Raw genomic sequence first — 14156 nt, forward strand, 5'->3', positions numbered from 1 at the left:
AGCAGATGAACAGTATCTAAAAGTCATGTCCTTAAGAAATAGGAAAAAATCCAGAAAACACATGACACAGGTCCTGAGAGACACATCAGGTCCTTCAGTTGATCCATCTACTGTTGACTAAAGCCTCATTAGAAATGGTGTCAGTGTAAGGGTGTCTGTTGAGAACCCATTCCCCAAGGGAAATGGGGAGAAAAGGCTGAGGTATGGCAAATTACCCAAGAACTAGATTGAAAATCATCGGCAACAGGTCCGATGGAAAGATGAATCCAAGTGTAAGATTTCTGGGTCAAAAATATATGGAAGACATATGGAAAGAGGTAAACAGTCATTTTCTATAGCCATCTGGTTGCCGCTCTGTCATATTTAGGACTGCAACAGCGATCTTGTGAACACTGATGGAATGTGTTGACAATACTATTTAAAAGCATCTGATTGGCAACAGCTTCATTTTTCTGCAAAATTATCCCAAAGACACTGCCAGTGCAGTAAAAGCATACCTGAATAATAAAAAAAACACACAATGGAGCACTATCAGTCATTGATTGGCCTCCTCAGAGCACAGGCCTCAGACTTATTACAGCAATGTGGGATCATCTTGACAGAGAATGAAACAAAAAGGCAGCCAACATCCAAAGAAGACCTTTGAATGTCCTTTAAGAAGCTGGGAGAACTATTCCTGAAGACTGCTTAAAGAAATTAGAAGAAAGCTGGCTAAGAGACTTCAGGCTGTGTTGAAGAAAGAAGGTGGTCATACCAAACACTGACTTTCAAGCTTTTAAGAAAAGTAAAAACTAAACTGCTGTTCCAATATTTCAGGCTGTTTATATGAACGTGTTTGAAGGAAATCTAAAACTAATTTTGTTATGCACGCACATGCACACATAACCACACACACACACAAACAGCTGTCGGCAGATCTCGTTGCTGTGTCTGTTTCTGCATGTTTGCTCAGGTCTAATTACACTTCTTTGAATTTCAACATAATTCAGAGGACAATCCTCCTGTAAGTTGACTATGGTATTTGTGGGGTTTTTTTTATTAAAAAAACATTTTAACCTCCATTTAATTTTTGTCCAAGGATTTAAATTCACTGTTTACTAATTCTCAGTTTTTCTGTTTTATTATTATAAATTCTACAAGACAATTTTGTTGTAGTTTTTTAACAGCAAGAGTCACGTCATTACAAGGTATGATTCAGAGCAAAGGAAAAGTACTAACAGGTGTTTCTTTCAAACAGGAGAGTATAAAACAAACCAATTATGCCATGAAGTCATGGAAATATGGTGCATTCGTGCTCTCTTTGATAGACACTGAATAAGAATCATACTGCTGTGTACCTTTTAATCAGAAAAGGTAATACTAACAAGACCATTCCCCAGTTAGTTCATGCAATGAACACTATGTGATCACCAGGATTCAAGCACAATCAATATGTAATTAACTCCTACAGGCACCCAGGTAAATCATTTAGTCACTACATTAAGAATCTATAGCTCTGCTAATGCTAATTTTTAACACTGAAAATACTCTCCATTGTTTTTAGTTTAGCCCTAGCATGCAAACACTGCCTGCTAAGCACACCTTCAGGCTATAAATAAAATGTCAGTTGACAGAGTAGTGACCTGATGACAGTGCTAGATGAAATTTTATTTTTATTTATTAATTATTAAGGAAATGTTGTTTCTATATCTCAGGAAAATCCCTGACATTACCTTGCGGTGGCTTTAAAGCGCGTCATTAAGCGCTACACCGGCATACAAAAAGATGAAAATGAGAACACACATGAGACAATAACTGGGTAATAAGGCAATAATGACTAATTGGACTGAGCGTGCAAATGCAAAACATGTTATCAAAGGATGGTTAAAGTGACAGACAGTTGATTAATTTCTCAGATTTCTCTCTTAAACGGCCCATTAGAAACAGAATGACTTCATACTAGGGCAATTTTTAAACCAGGAATGTCTTAATTACACTTTTTCATCTTACTGCAACTTCCATTTGCTGCTTCCTGTTTTATTAAGAGTCAAATAGTCAGTTTTTTTGAGTTCATGTGTTCATAAGTGAAGCCCTTATGGCTTCATTTGTAACTCTTCAGGCTTCCACAGAAGGAAATTAACCTGCAAAAACCAGGTTTGAACCCTTACCTCAAACTTAACACTTTAACTCATGCACGAGTGATTATCATACAAAAGGAACAATCACCACTCAAGAGATTCTTAATGGGGAAAGAGCAGGCCATGTGTGACGCATCTATGTACAAATTCAAATATGGTGCACTGATGTATTTTTCACTGAGTGCATATGATTTGTTGGGTTATTGCATTGAGTGCAGTGATTCTGAACATCAGAGAGAGGGATTTAGCACATAAATGAGGTACTGGTCAGTTCCTGAAATCAATCAAGATGACCACCATTGTTGATCCGTATGATCAATCAAACATACTGACAGAGGAACAGATCTATGTGTATACCACACACACCCACACACACACACACACACACACACACACACACTCACCCACACACACACACTGGACACTATCACAGAAGCACTGATTAAGACAACTGACAACTTAAAGAGCTGCTACTCTTATAAACATGATCTTTCCTTGTCATATTTGTACTGTAAATCAGTTTGTAAAGCAGGTATGAAATTATTGTACAGAAAACATATACAGCTAAATATCTGTGCACATCTGTCTTTCAATTTATGTTTCTAATTTATTGCATCCCAGCATACTGAATGTTGGGAGAAGCTTGGACTTAGACACCCTGAGAGAGCAGATCTGAGGATGGCTTCCTGCGTGACCCAATATCGCATGTCGTAATAACATCCCCCTGAGGGCAGAAGGCACTTATAGCAAATAACCAGCTTAGCAAAATAACCAGGGTTAGCTGAACAATCATGAGAAAACAAACATCTATGTCCGTCTCCAAAGGATCACGAAAGAGGCAACAGCATCCCATGGAAACTGGATCCCAAGCTGTGTTCAAGTTCATTTTTACTGAGCTGCATCTTTTGTTTTATTAAATTAGCATCCAGAGAAATGCTCATTATCTCTATAATTTTATACCTCGCCGTACTGTCTCTCATTATATTATTAAATAAACAAGTGTAATCGCACTGGTATTTGGTTTCCTTGCTGATAAAAGAGCACTTTAAACACAACTAAGTATTATCTGACATTTTCCATTTTTACTAATTGGCTAAATGTAAATTACTGATTTCTTATGACGCCACTTGGTTAAACATTTGTATTTTGACATGTGTGGACACAAAAACTAAGAAATAAAGGGAGATGGTAAAGACATGACCTGTCTAAAAGTTAAAACAACATGCTTTGTAAAGACACGGGATGATGGATGCTTGGGTTTAAGGTTGGTGCACTAAGGCAATAAAATACCCTCAAACTATCCACATGATTTATTTCCTGATTTTTTAAAATCAGCCACAGCTCCTTAATGGAAGTCCTCAGAGATAAATGGATAATACACGACAACAACAAATGTACATGCCATATAGTGAAGTACGTGCTCAAAAATGAATGCACTGCGTTGATATTACTGCCCATTTCTGTCAAATTCCTACATTGTGTAGTGATTAGAGTTGTAGCTAGTGTTTGTAGTCTACACAAGTGTAACACTGAAGCACTGAAGTGCTGGGATTAAGTGCGATGACGGATACGTTAACTGTTATAAGTGCAGCGTGTATCAAGACAACTCCTGATTCACCAAAAACTATTTAGCAATTTACCTCTGCTCCTCTAACACTGTTTAATAGCAGAAAATGCTCATATCCTAATCACGCTCCACACTTGGGGAGAGTCAAGGATCACAACATGAATGCTTCTTTGCTCTCTTACCAACAACAACTATTAAGGAGTTTGTGCACGGCCAATTAACCATGAAGCACTTTATGATTCAGCACACAAAACAAAACCCCGCCGAGTTTTGACGCACAGAGCCTTGGCACTTTTCGCAACAACAGCTCTCTCCCCTGCAAGCCTGCCGTTCGCTCATGTGCTTCATGCAAATCGGCAAACAAATTTGAAACACATGTGGATTTCATTCATATTCATGAGTGAAAGTACAAGGGAGAAAGATTTCCCAGGTGCATTCATGCCACTTTTCTACAAGAATATCAGGGAGTCACACGTCTGCACACGCACAATGCCCGCATGTTGTGACTGACATTTGATTTCAGACACGCTAGACTGTGAAAACTTGCACTTGTTCAGAGTGTTCACCCTGTTTGTTTTGTCACCTGTGCCTTTTTTTCACCTAAAGGTTATTTAAATGTGCTAGTAATGCATATCGTCTTACAGGGGGGCCCTGAAATCTAGACATAAACTAGTCTGACCTCAGTTACCCGAGGTGAACCATAAGCACTCTAATTACCTTATAAACAGAAGCCCTTCCCTGAACCAACATGGTGCACCCAGCTTGGCCTGGCAGTGCCTTGTGACACACTAATTCACCACAGCACACAGAAGCATCAACATCCACATTTGGATACAGCAAGAAGTTCGAAAAATGAATCGATCATCTCTTTTCAAAAAGGAAAAATATCAAACTGAAGGGTAACACACTCACACACAAACACACAGCTGTGAGACACATGCACTCTGCTCCATGGAGGCTTATTTATCTAACATTGCTGCCAGTAATTCTGCATTCCTCACAAGAGAAGATGTTTCTCAAAGTGAAGAGGACGCAGCTTCTGTACTCAGATGAGCCTGATCGTGCTAAAAAGAGTGGGACATAAACGAAACAACCGTTACGACCATATAATGACTACCAGGATTTTCTGTTTTTCTTGGACTTGTCTTAATATTAATTATAGTCTTGGTAACTTGAAGAGACAAAACAAACAAACTGAAGACACTGATGACATTTTCAAGAGTGGAGCTTTTACAAATGACTCATAAATAAATAACAGGATTGCTGCAATCATAAACACAAAAGAACACGCTAGTGAACGTGCTAACAGAAACATCATTAATATACAAATGCATATAACCATCCACAACAAAACTTATTTCATCATCAACCCCATATGATGGACTTCTGATGCAGCTATGGTTTGTACTATGAGGTTCTTCTTAATTAGTTAAGAATTATACGCAAAGATTCAGAGTAGAATAAAAATATTATGACTGTGGATGTGGGTTGTGAGTCTGATTGTCAGTAAGGTTATCTTACACCCTGACCTTCCAGAGACTCTCTGTACTTTGAAAACATTTGGTGATAAAACACCGATCTACAGTTTCTACATCAGAAACTAAGATTATCTAAAAAAAGGCAGAATTTCAGGTCTCAACTCAAACAAAACTGACTTTATTGATCGTTTACGTTTCCACTCTTTTCAGATCTTTCACACACTGACCAGTTGAATATGTATATATTATTTACATGTGTAATTTGACATGTGTGAAGGTAATGTACATAGGTAAGGTAAACTACATAGGTTAGTGTAATCTGTTCATTGATGATGTGTTTTCGTGTATTTCTATTTGTTATTTGACCTGCCCAGGGACTGAGGATGGAAATTAGCTAGCAGTTAAATCTGGTACAATGCATCGTTTTCCTTAGGAGATTAATGTTTTTCGTATATGGTCCCTGACAACTAAAGAGGAAAATTAAATGGAATGAAAGTGAGTGGCTGCCAAAGAATTGCTGATATGCTGCTTATTCTGACAATAACTTTCCCCAGACCGCTGAGTCCATATCTGATGATCAGTCTCAAAGGCCTCTGATAATTTGCCATGCTAACTGAACCTTCAGACTATTTATTCTCTCTGGATCGCAGACATTTTTTCATTTTTTCTCCTTTTACCTCACTTTTTGGCACTTTGGCACAGTCCCTTCAATTTCTAGTTTCTTTGAATTCTCTTCACTTATATTTGTTTCATTGCACCACATCACCGCCATCAGCATTGTCTATTCGCCTCACAGTCTGCATGAACGTGCTATGTGTCGTGAGAGGCTAGTGTAAATACAACAGGACCTCCTGTTTACACTGCAATGAATCTGGTGTGAGCTTTAGTCAACTGATTGTTGTGGAAAACCTGCAACGCAGGACTTTGCGTGGTTGCACAAAACCATCTGTTAAATCAGACGTTTCCTCATCAACAGTACCTCTGCCCAAATTCTTTTTCAGTCTTTCAGTCTCATATTTGGACCGCAAGAGCTTCCTCTTGCAGTTCTTTCAGAAATATTCTCCTGCAGCCGCCAGTTTCTAATCCAGATCCCAAACACAGACCTCTTAAATGTTCACAAAGCAACTGTTCTGGAGACATATTACAGTCTTAGTATTCCATGCCATTCAATAACAGCTCACTTTCACCTTTACAGCAGGATCCTCTGCTGTTTAGCAGAATTTTCAAGCTCTAACCCATATCATCACTCCCTCACTCACTCAGCTATCAGATGCTTTAAAAATAAGCTATAACAATTTTTACCAGTAAGTGTAGGGGTTGTTGAAGTGTTCTGCAGAGACATCAAACTGATGAACTTGTCCAAGTGATACTCACAGACATTAAAGTGTTTAACCCTTATCTTGAGGAAAACCAGACTTGAGTGAATGATTGTGACATGACAAGAGTAATAATTCTCACAAATTAGCAGTCAGAGGTAGTGACATGAATGTTATGAATGACATCTTTTGTTAATATTAATGTTACTGAGGTAAACTCTAAGAAATGTGTGAGGGTCAGAACTGGAGGAGTAATGAGTCACATTTCTTTGGATCAAGCTAATAGTACTTGAGCTTTGTTATGTGCATTTATGAGCAAACTCTTGGTATAAATATCTGTCCTTTGAGGGAGGAAACAGAGGACAAGGGGATAAAGTCCTCTTTAAGCCAGAAACATTCAATGTGTGTGCTCAGATGTTTGACCTTTACACAAGAACTTCGTTTTTATGGCAAAGGTTTAGCTTAGCAGCTGTTTGGGCCCTTGTGTGCTGCAGATACTTCCTGGATGTTATATCACAATTCAGTGTGTTTTTCATTGAAGTTTCACAGAACAGTTAGAAGAAAGAGAGATGGCATATACGTAGGTCCTGAAAAACTCTTGTGGATGTTTTCCATATTTGTATATTGCTGGGAGTTTTGGAGCATTTTACTATGTCTAGGATTCTCTGGAATCACTGTGTATCTAGCTTTCTCCAAATCTTTTAACTAAAAGATTTGGAGAAAGCTAGATATAGACTTTTAACTCCTTTCAAAATATTCCCAAAAAATTCATCCTACTAATAAAGAAACAAAGAAAAAAACAACAGTAATACCAGATATTGCCTCAAAATGAAGCGAAACCTCAGGTCAACCGAGGCCTGCTCCCTTCATGTAGTCATCACAGATTAGTGTTACAAATGCAGACAAACTCAGCCACGCAGACACAGGCGCACAGATAAAGACATAAGACTCTCTCCGCAGCTTCAGGGACATCACGGTGCAATATAAACAAATTTTTTAAGGCCTCCTGGTTTGGACGGGTGTTTCTGAGCTTCATTTAGATTATGTCATTTAGAAATAAAACTCTGGCATGTCAAAATGTGTCTTATTTCTGCAAACATGCAATAGTTGTCAAGACAAACAGTGGATAAGGTTCAGCCAACGAGTTACAGCCAGACAAAACTAAAGAACATTAAGAGAGACAGTTCCGTCTGCCAGTGCTGTATCCAAAAAAGCAGGAAAAAAGTTCTCCCTGATGAAAATGATTTCACAGGAACACATAAAAAACAAACTGCGGAGTGCATCTTCCAAATGCCTGGATACCTTTGTGTTTTCCAAACCTCCCACTGAGAAAACAAAAGACTCTTGGAAAGGTCATTCTTTCTGCTAAAAATAATACACTCAGAATGAAATAATCAGATGGTTGCAGACCATAATTTTCTCTGCAGCAGCGAGCAGGGGATCTGAACATTCTTTCTTTGCGTCTGTTGCTATAACTTCAGCTCCGCTATCTCCAATTATTATCACTTATTATAATGTAATTAAAGACAACTGTTTGGAAACACCATAAAAGGTAACTGAGCTTGGAAAATTTGTTTTTCCACTAGCTGATATATGTCTGGTAGAAAGAAGTGATTACCAACAGCAGTTGGAGCATGATAACCTCTAAACCCACTGTGTAGTCTAAGTTGACATTGCATAGACTGTGGCATCCAAGAACAACTCAGCTGTTCAAGGCTACAAGAAAAATAAATTAACCATGTCTGGACTATACTAGGGTGACAGATGTGCAGAAAATTATTGGCCACTGCACTGTTTCCTGCTGACACACCTATGGCCTAACAAAAAAGTTCACTTTAAGATTTCCCTAACAATTTGGGTTTAACGATTCACCTGGAAAAGCAGATATCAGGGCAAAAGAGCATCCGAACATCCAGACACTCAGCCTTGACTTTTCATCAAATTATGCAAATGTTTTGGCTAAAACCTTTTTTACAACAATGTGGCACACAATCAACCCTCTGGAATCCGCAAAACTCTAAATATGAGCTTAAGTATCACAAAAGAGCTGTGTTATGTGTTATACAAGCAGCACTAAGTTTGGATCTTCATTGCAAATTGCATGATGTCATATAAAAACACTGCATTAAGTAAGCTTGAGTGCGATGTCCTGCGCTTACTGGGAACAGCCTAATCCAGAGCTTGAAAGGGAATGGTATTAAAAACTAAAGCATGTCCAAGAATCAGAAATAATAATTTCAGCTGTTTTATGGGAAGCTAAATCCTAACGCATGGGTGGCTACAGAAAAGAAGGGAGCAAGCTGCATACAGAGACTGTGAAGGCTGAAACTTGAAGGGTAAGTAAGAGCAGGTCTGAACATCAATTCAACCGGGAAAATAAAAACTGTTTAGATTAGACTCACCAGCCCATTCAACCCAGTACTTGCAAGGTGTAACGAATTAAGTGTCCACTGAGTGTATTCGCACATACTGTATATCTGCTCAAATAAAAATGATGCCTCATTTGATCACTAGCATGGTATGTTAACTGTTTGAACTCGTTGCACACAGCCTGTGACAGTCGCACAGATCTGGTACACAGCTAAGGTCTCTCTGGATTGGATTTGTGCAAATGTATTGCTCAATTTCATGGCACTTATTTCAAACAGCTTCATTTTTGCCCTTTTGTTTTCATATGCTCTCTTGTGACACGCTGGTAACAGAGAGGCTTAGTAAATGAAGGAAAAATGTGAAAATCTGCTTCCAGAGCTCTGTGTAGCAACAGAATATGTTGCTTTTAATTACATGAAAGTGTTTCATTGTGGTTAGAGGAAACTTTCAACATTTTGACAAGTGCACTTATTTATCTATGTGCGAATAAATGAAGAGTGATACGTCTTTGAAGTCTGTACGAACATGAAGCTACAGCCAGCAGCCTCTTAGTTTTCACTGACTGGAAACATGTAAAAAAAACTTGTTTGGCATGTTTAATTAGCACAAAAACAAGAGGCAAAAAGCCCCCAGTCACACACAGCCAGGCTGTTTTCCCCTATTTCCAAACAGATTTTAAACCGAGTAAGCTAACGGCCCCCTGGCTCCAGCTTCATTTAGTGCATCTGTTAGAGTAGGACTGATCTTCTTATCTCACTGTCTGCTATAAAGCAAACACACACGTTTCTTAAAATGTAGAACAACCTTAAAACAATTCAGTGTTCTCCTGTCAGATCAGATGTTTTCTTCACCTCTGTAAGAGTCTCTTATAGTAACAGCATAACATCCTGAATTAACCAACAATAAACAAGTGCTCTGCCTGTCATGCAGCCATACTAGGAATAAGATACAGCTGTTCATTGACTACTTTTTGTTTGGCTGTAAAGGTTCACTTGAAATAAGAACTTCTCTCTGTAGATCTATCTGCTGTCAACAGTTATAGTGACTACGTACAGTCATCCCGCTGTGCTGGCATCTGCAAAATAATCCGACATCTTTTTTTTGAACAAGACTCACGCAACAAAACACTAAGCTCAGCTCAGCCACCAGCTGGCTGTAACAGAGTCAGCCCAAGCTCTTTACTCTCTCTGTAGCTTTTCCAAAGTGGTGTCTTTCTCTCAAACAAATTAAACTGAACTGCGATCACATATTAAAAATGTTTAAATAATTCAAAACACAACACAATGAAATCGAGCTGTGTTTTCGCCACATTCTGAGCTGAGAAACATTTCCTTTATATGAACTAGTAAAAGTGACACCTCAGGAAATTATAGCGAGCGTGGCTATCTGCGGCCTGTTACAGTAAACCTGATTACACCTCCATGTGTTTCTAACTCAAACCATTCTAATGGACAGAGGCCAGGTATTACGAATCCCCTTCAAACACAGATATTTCTGTGGAAGCATGCAACTTTCACTTCAGGGAAATGCTAAAAGAATCTTGCGGGGAATGATAGTCATTTAATTCCTATGTTATTATTCACAGATTTAACAGCTCATTACTTTAACTGTGTGGAAAAATCTGCTGAAAAATAAAATCTGCAGTGCAAAAAAGCCATTCTACATAATGATGCCATAAAAAGATGAAAAACATATCTAGTCGGTTTACTGAATAAGCAGAAATGCCTTATCAGGATTTACATTAAATGGAGAATAAATAAAAAGGTAGAATGGATCTTCCAGATGATAAGTACCGAATTGCTGTATGAGTTTGGCTAATAAATAAATCCTGAATTCCAGCACATATTTACACATTCACCTATTTACAGTCATGCTTCTAGTGTAGCTCTAATGGCGTCATGGTTTTCCATGTGTCAAACACTTTGGTTTACACTGAAAAACACAATTACTCTGTATAGTTCCATGAAATGTACCACTGCCGGATTACACTTCCAAATGATGCTAATGTGCTGAAGTCGATTCAATTGGACCGCACTCGAAAGATAGTTTGCAGTGAGTAGGACTGAGTGAAAGTAAACAACAGTGTCCGCAAATGATGATAAAAGATGTTTGTGGTGCTAAGAAACTCTAGATGTTTTACTAAAATCGAAACCCAGTAAAAAATTACCAGAAAAAACAGATCAAACGTGAAAACATCAGTTGACTCTGAAGCAACATCGCCTTCACTGTAATGCTAACTGCATAGTGTGCTGCAGATAGGGCTGACAAACATGTAAACATAGTGCAGGAGCTGCTCTGATAAACAAACTGTGTGTTGACGCCACCATTAAATTACTCCAGCGTCGGTTTTAGAATGATGTTCTTCAAAAATGAATGCAATACACATCTATATCAATAGATCTGTGACTGATTATATGAAGCCAGAGCAATATATCATATGGTTCTACATAACTACTAAACATCATGACATTAGCAACATTAGCAATTACTTCATAAAACTGTTATACCTAAATTATTTAATTATTACTTATTTAGTTTGTTTTGCTTTTTAACAACTGTAATCCATTTTTTGCTGTCTTGCTTTTTTGCCATGTGCTCATATACAAACACAGGACTACAAGCTTTGCCCTGGAACAACTTGTATATTACCCGTTTTCAAAAACCCCCCAAAAATGTAGGGGGAAGTGGGACTATCCAAAGTTGTCTTTTCTCTCAGGGTGATGCCTCGATAGAGCAGCCAGAAAGCAAGAAAATAATTACTACTGTACCTGTGCTAGTCTCATATCACTGGAAAACACATTCAGGCACCACACAAACATTGCTCTAGGGAGCGATCACGTTAAAAATCGTGCCTCAGATGTTTCTCCTCGTGCGCTCCTCAGCTACAGCGCTGCAGTGTGAAAACAGCTACTGACTATTACGTGTAGGTGTTAAGTAGTTACTGTATTTTTTTTTCTGCTTTCAGCATATGTTCAAGAAATGAGTAATCAAATGGAGATGTGAGGAATGTGAGGTTAGCCCGCTCGAGGCTTTGTGGTGTTTGTGTTATTTTTATGTTGCAGTGAAATTTAATATTCCTTCCAGCGACTGCACATAGAAATTAGCCAACAACAGCTTACTCATGTTCTGATTATTGCTGGGTGCTGCGTCTAAATGTGCAAATAAAATGCACATTTATGCGGAGAAGAAGGTAAGATGAGGACAAAGATAAATGACAGCAAATTTAAGCAGGCTGGTATTATGTAGCTCCAAAACTACAGTGTAATAAAGTCTGCAGAAGGGGACTGAGCCACTGACGGCGGTGGCAGTGATGAGTATCGTTAAAATAAATGACATCTGACTTAAAAATATTGAAATTCAGTAAGAAATGAAATAAAATTCTCAATGGAAGGGGAAACATCTGTCGAAAACCACAAAACTTGAGGTCCCTCTTCCAAAACGTGTTATTAACATCGCGCGTTGCAGCTGTTTACAATTTAAAATGACTGGTATGGATGTGTTTTCACCGAGGTGGTGTCGAGCTGCTGTCCTTCAGGACTGACAAATTAGTTGCATGTTATTTCCACTAATAGCACAAGAAATTGCAGCTTCAAGTGGTCTAACGACGAATAACAAGTGATCAAAAAGCACATCAAGGTGAAACATTCAAACTACTTTAATTATCTGATTAGCTTGTCAAGAAGTTCCTGTTTCACTGTAATAGGTATACAAACATTATTTTAATGTATAGTGTGCTACAGTGTAATTTTTATGAACTACATCAGGGTATTTTAAAATAACATACTGAATAAAACTCGAGCACGGTCTTGGAAATACAGAGCCAAGAAATGGGGCAGAAAAGCCACAGCATGAGGTGTACTTATCACCACATCCCTTAACCAAAGCAAAACCACAGCATGACCAAAGCGTGACCACACTTCGGTTCTCTGCGGAACGAGCCAGATGCACGAATGAGCATCAGCCAAGAGAAACAAGAGCGGGCTTTAAAGAAACCAAAATGTCGAGCAAAAAATTGCTGATACGTGTTTTAGAGGAGGAAAAAAATGCCTGTGATTTGCAAAATTAGGCTGAATGTGAAAACAGACCACACACAAAAGTCTTTAAGATCAGCTGACAGGTCATTGCATGCAGAATGGATTATCATTTACAAAAAACCCTTGCAAAATGCATTCTTTAATACCTGATTTATTCAAGCAAGAAAAAAGGAGATATTCAAAAAGATAATCAGCCAGTACATAAGAAATACTGATAAGAGCAATCAAAAATAAGTGTCCTCCATATGCTTTGACACGCTCTCCAATAACTGCTATAGTGTTTAAGTCTTTAAAATAAGTGAAAATGATCCACACGCTGTTGTCGACCTATTCAACAAAGGAAAAAAAAAGTCTACAGGCTTAAGGACACATTTTAAAGTATTTGAACTTTCGGGTGAGGGATGTTTTGTGTTACAGTTTTCTTCCAAATGGAAACAGATGGTAAAATGCATGTAAGGAACCAAATCAAATTACAATCTGTCCAGCAATGCTGTAAATGTTGAAATAAGTCTGATCAGAATCGGGAAAGCATGTTTCTAATTATTCAAAGAAAGAAAATAAGAGAACAAAGGCAATGAACTAGAAAGGGAGCCTCCTAATTCCAAGTGTATTTAAAGATCATGTGTCATGAATGCTGATTTGAACCTTTAGCACATGACATTTTTTATATCAACAGCAACTGAATCAACACATAATCTATAATACTGATATAACAGTTTGGTGTTATGTGCTGAAGACAAAGGAGAGGAGAGAGGATGTTTGTTATTGCTGGTGCTTTACATCTGTCACGAAAGAATGCTCCTTAACACTAACATGTCCTCCCCTGCAATCACTATGATAACTTACACATGACTGTATCTACCTAAGCGCTAAGGAACGGGACGGGGAGACTTCCTTTACCGTATAAGGCGCATCACTAAGCTGCTTATCCTAGGGTGAGCTATTAAATACAAATACATATCTATAATACTTGCATGGGACAGAGAAGCAAAATAAAGTAGAAGTAATGTTAACATTTGTGGAAAAAATTGATGCACAAAATAAATTTACTGGGTTTTGGAAAATAAGCATTCAGACAATTATATTTAAGTAAATATGTATTAAAATTCCTTGAACAATGAGGACAAGCCAACAGAACAGATAGGCCGTGTAGGTCACAAGGGGGCCCTACTAATAGGGAAGTAGGTTCAAAGCAAATGCAGTGAGCCAGTGTAATCAGCAACAAGAGGGACAGGGCACAACCTACGAATATCAGGTTATCCACGGCAGATTTA

At 38.2% G+C, this 14156-nt stretch overlaps 1 protein-coding gene across 5 annotated transcripts in view; it reads right to left on the bottom strand.

Moving 5' to 3' along the window:
• Positions 1 to 14156, bottom strand: part of ccbe1 (collagen and calcium binding EGF domains 1) — a 37053-nt gene that overhangs the window by 9403 nt on the left and 13494 nt on the right. The gene's annotated exons all lie outside the window — the stretch shown is intronic.

The sequence above is a fragment of the Oreochromis aureus genome, linkage group 7 (assembly GCF_013358895.1).
Source record: "Oreochromis aureus strain Israel breed Guangdong linkage group 7, ZZ_aureus, whole genome shotgun sequence".
Classification (NCBI taxonomy): Eukaryota; Metazoa; Chordata; class Actinopteri; order Cichliformes; family Cichlidae; genus Oreochromis; species Oreochromis aureus.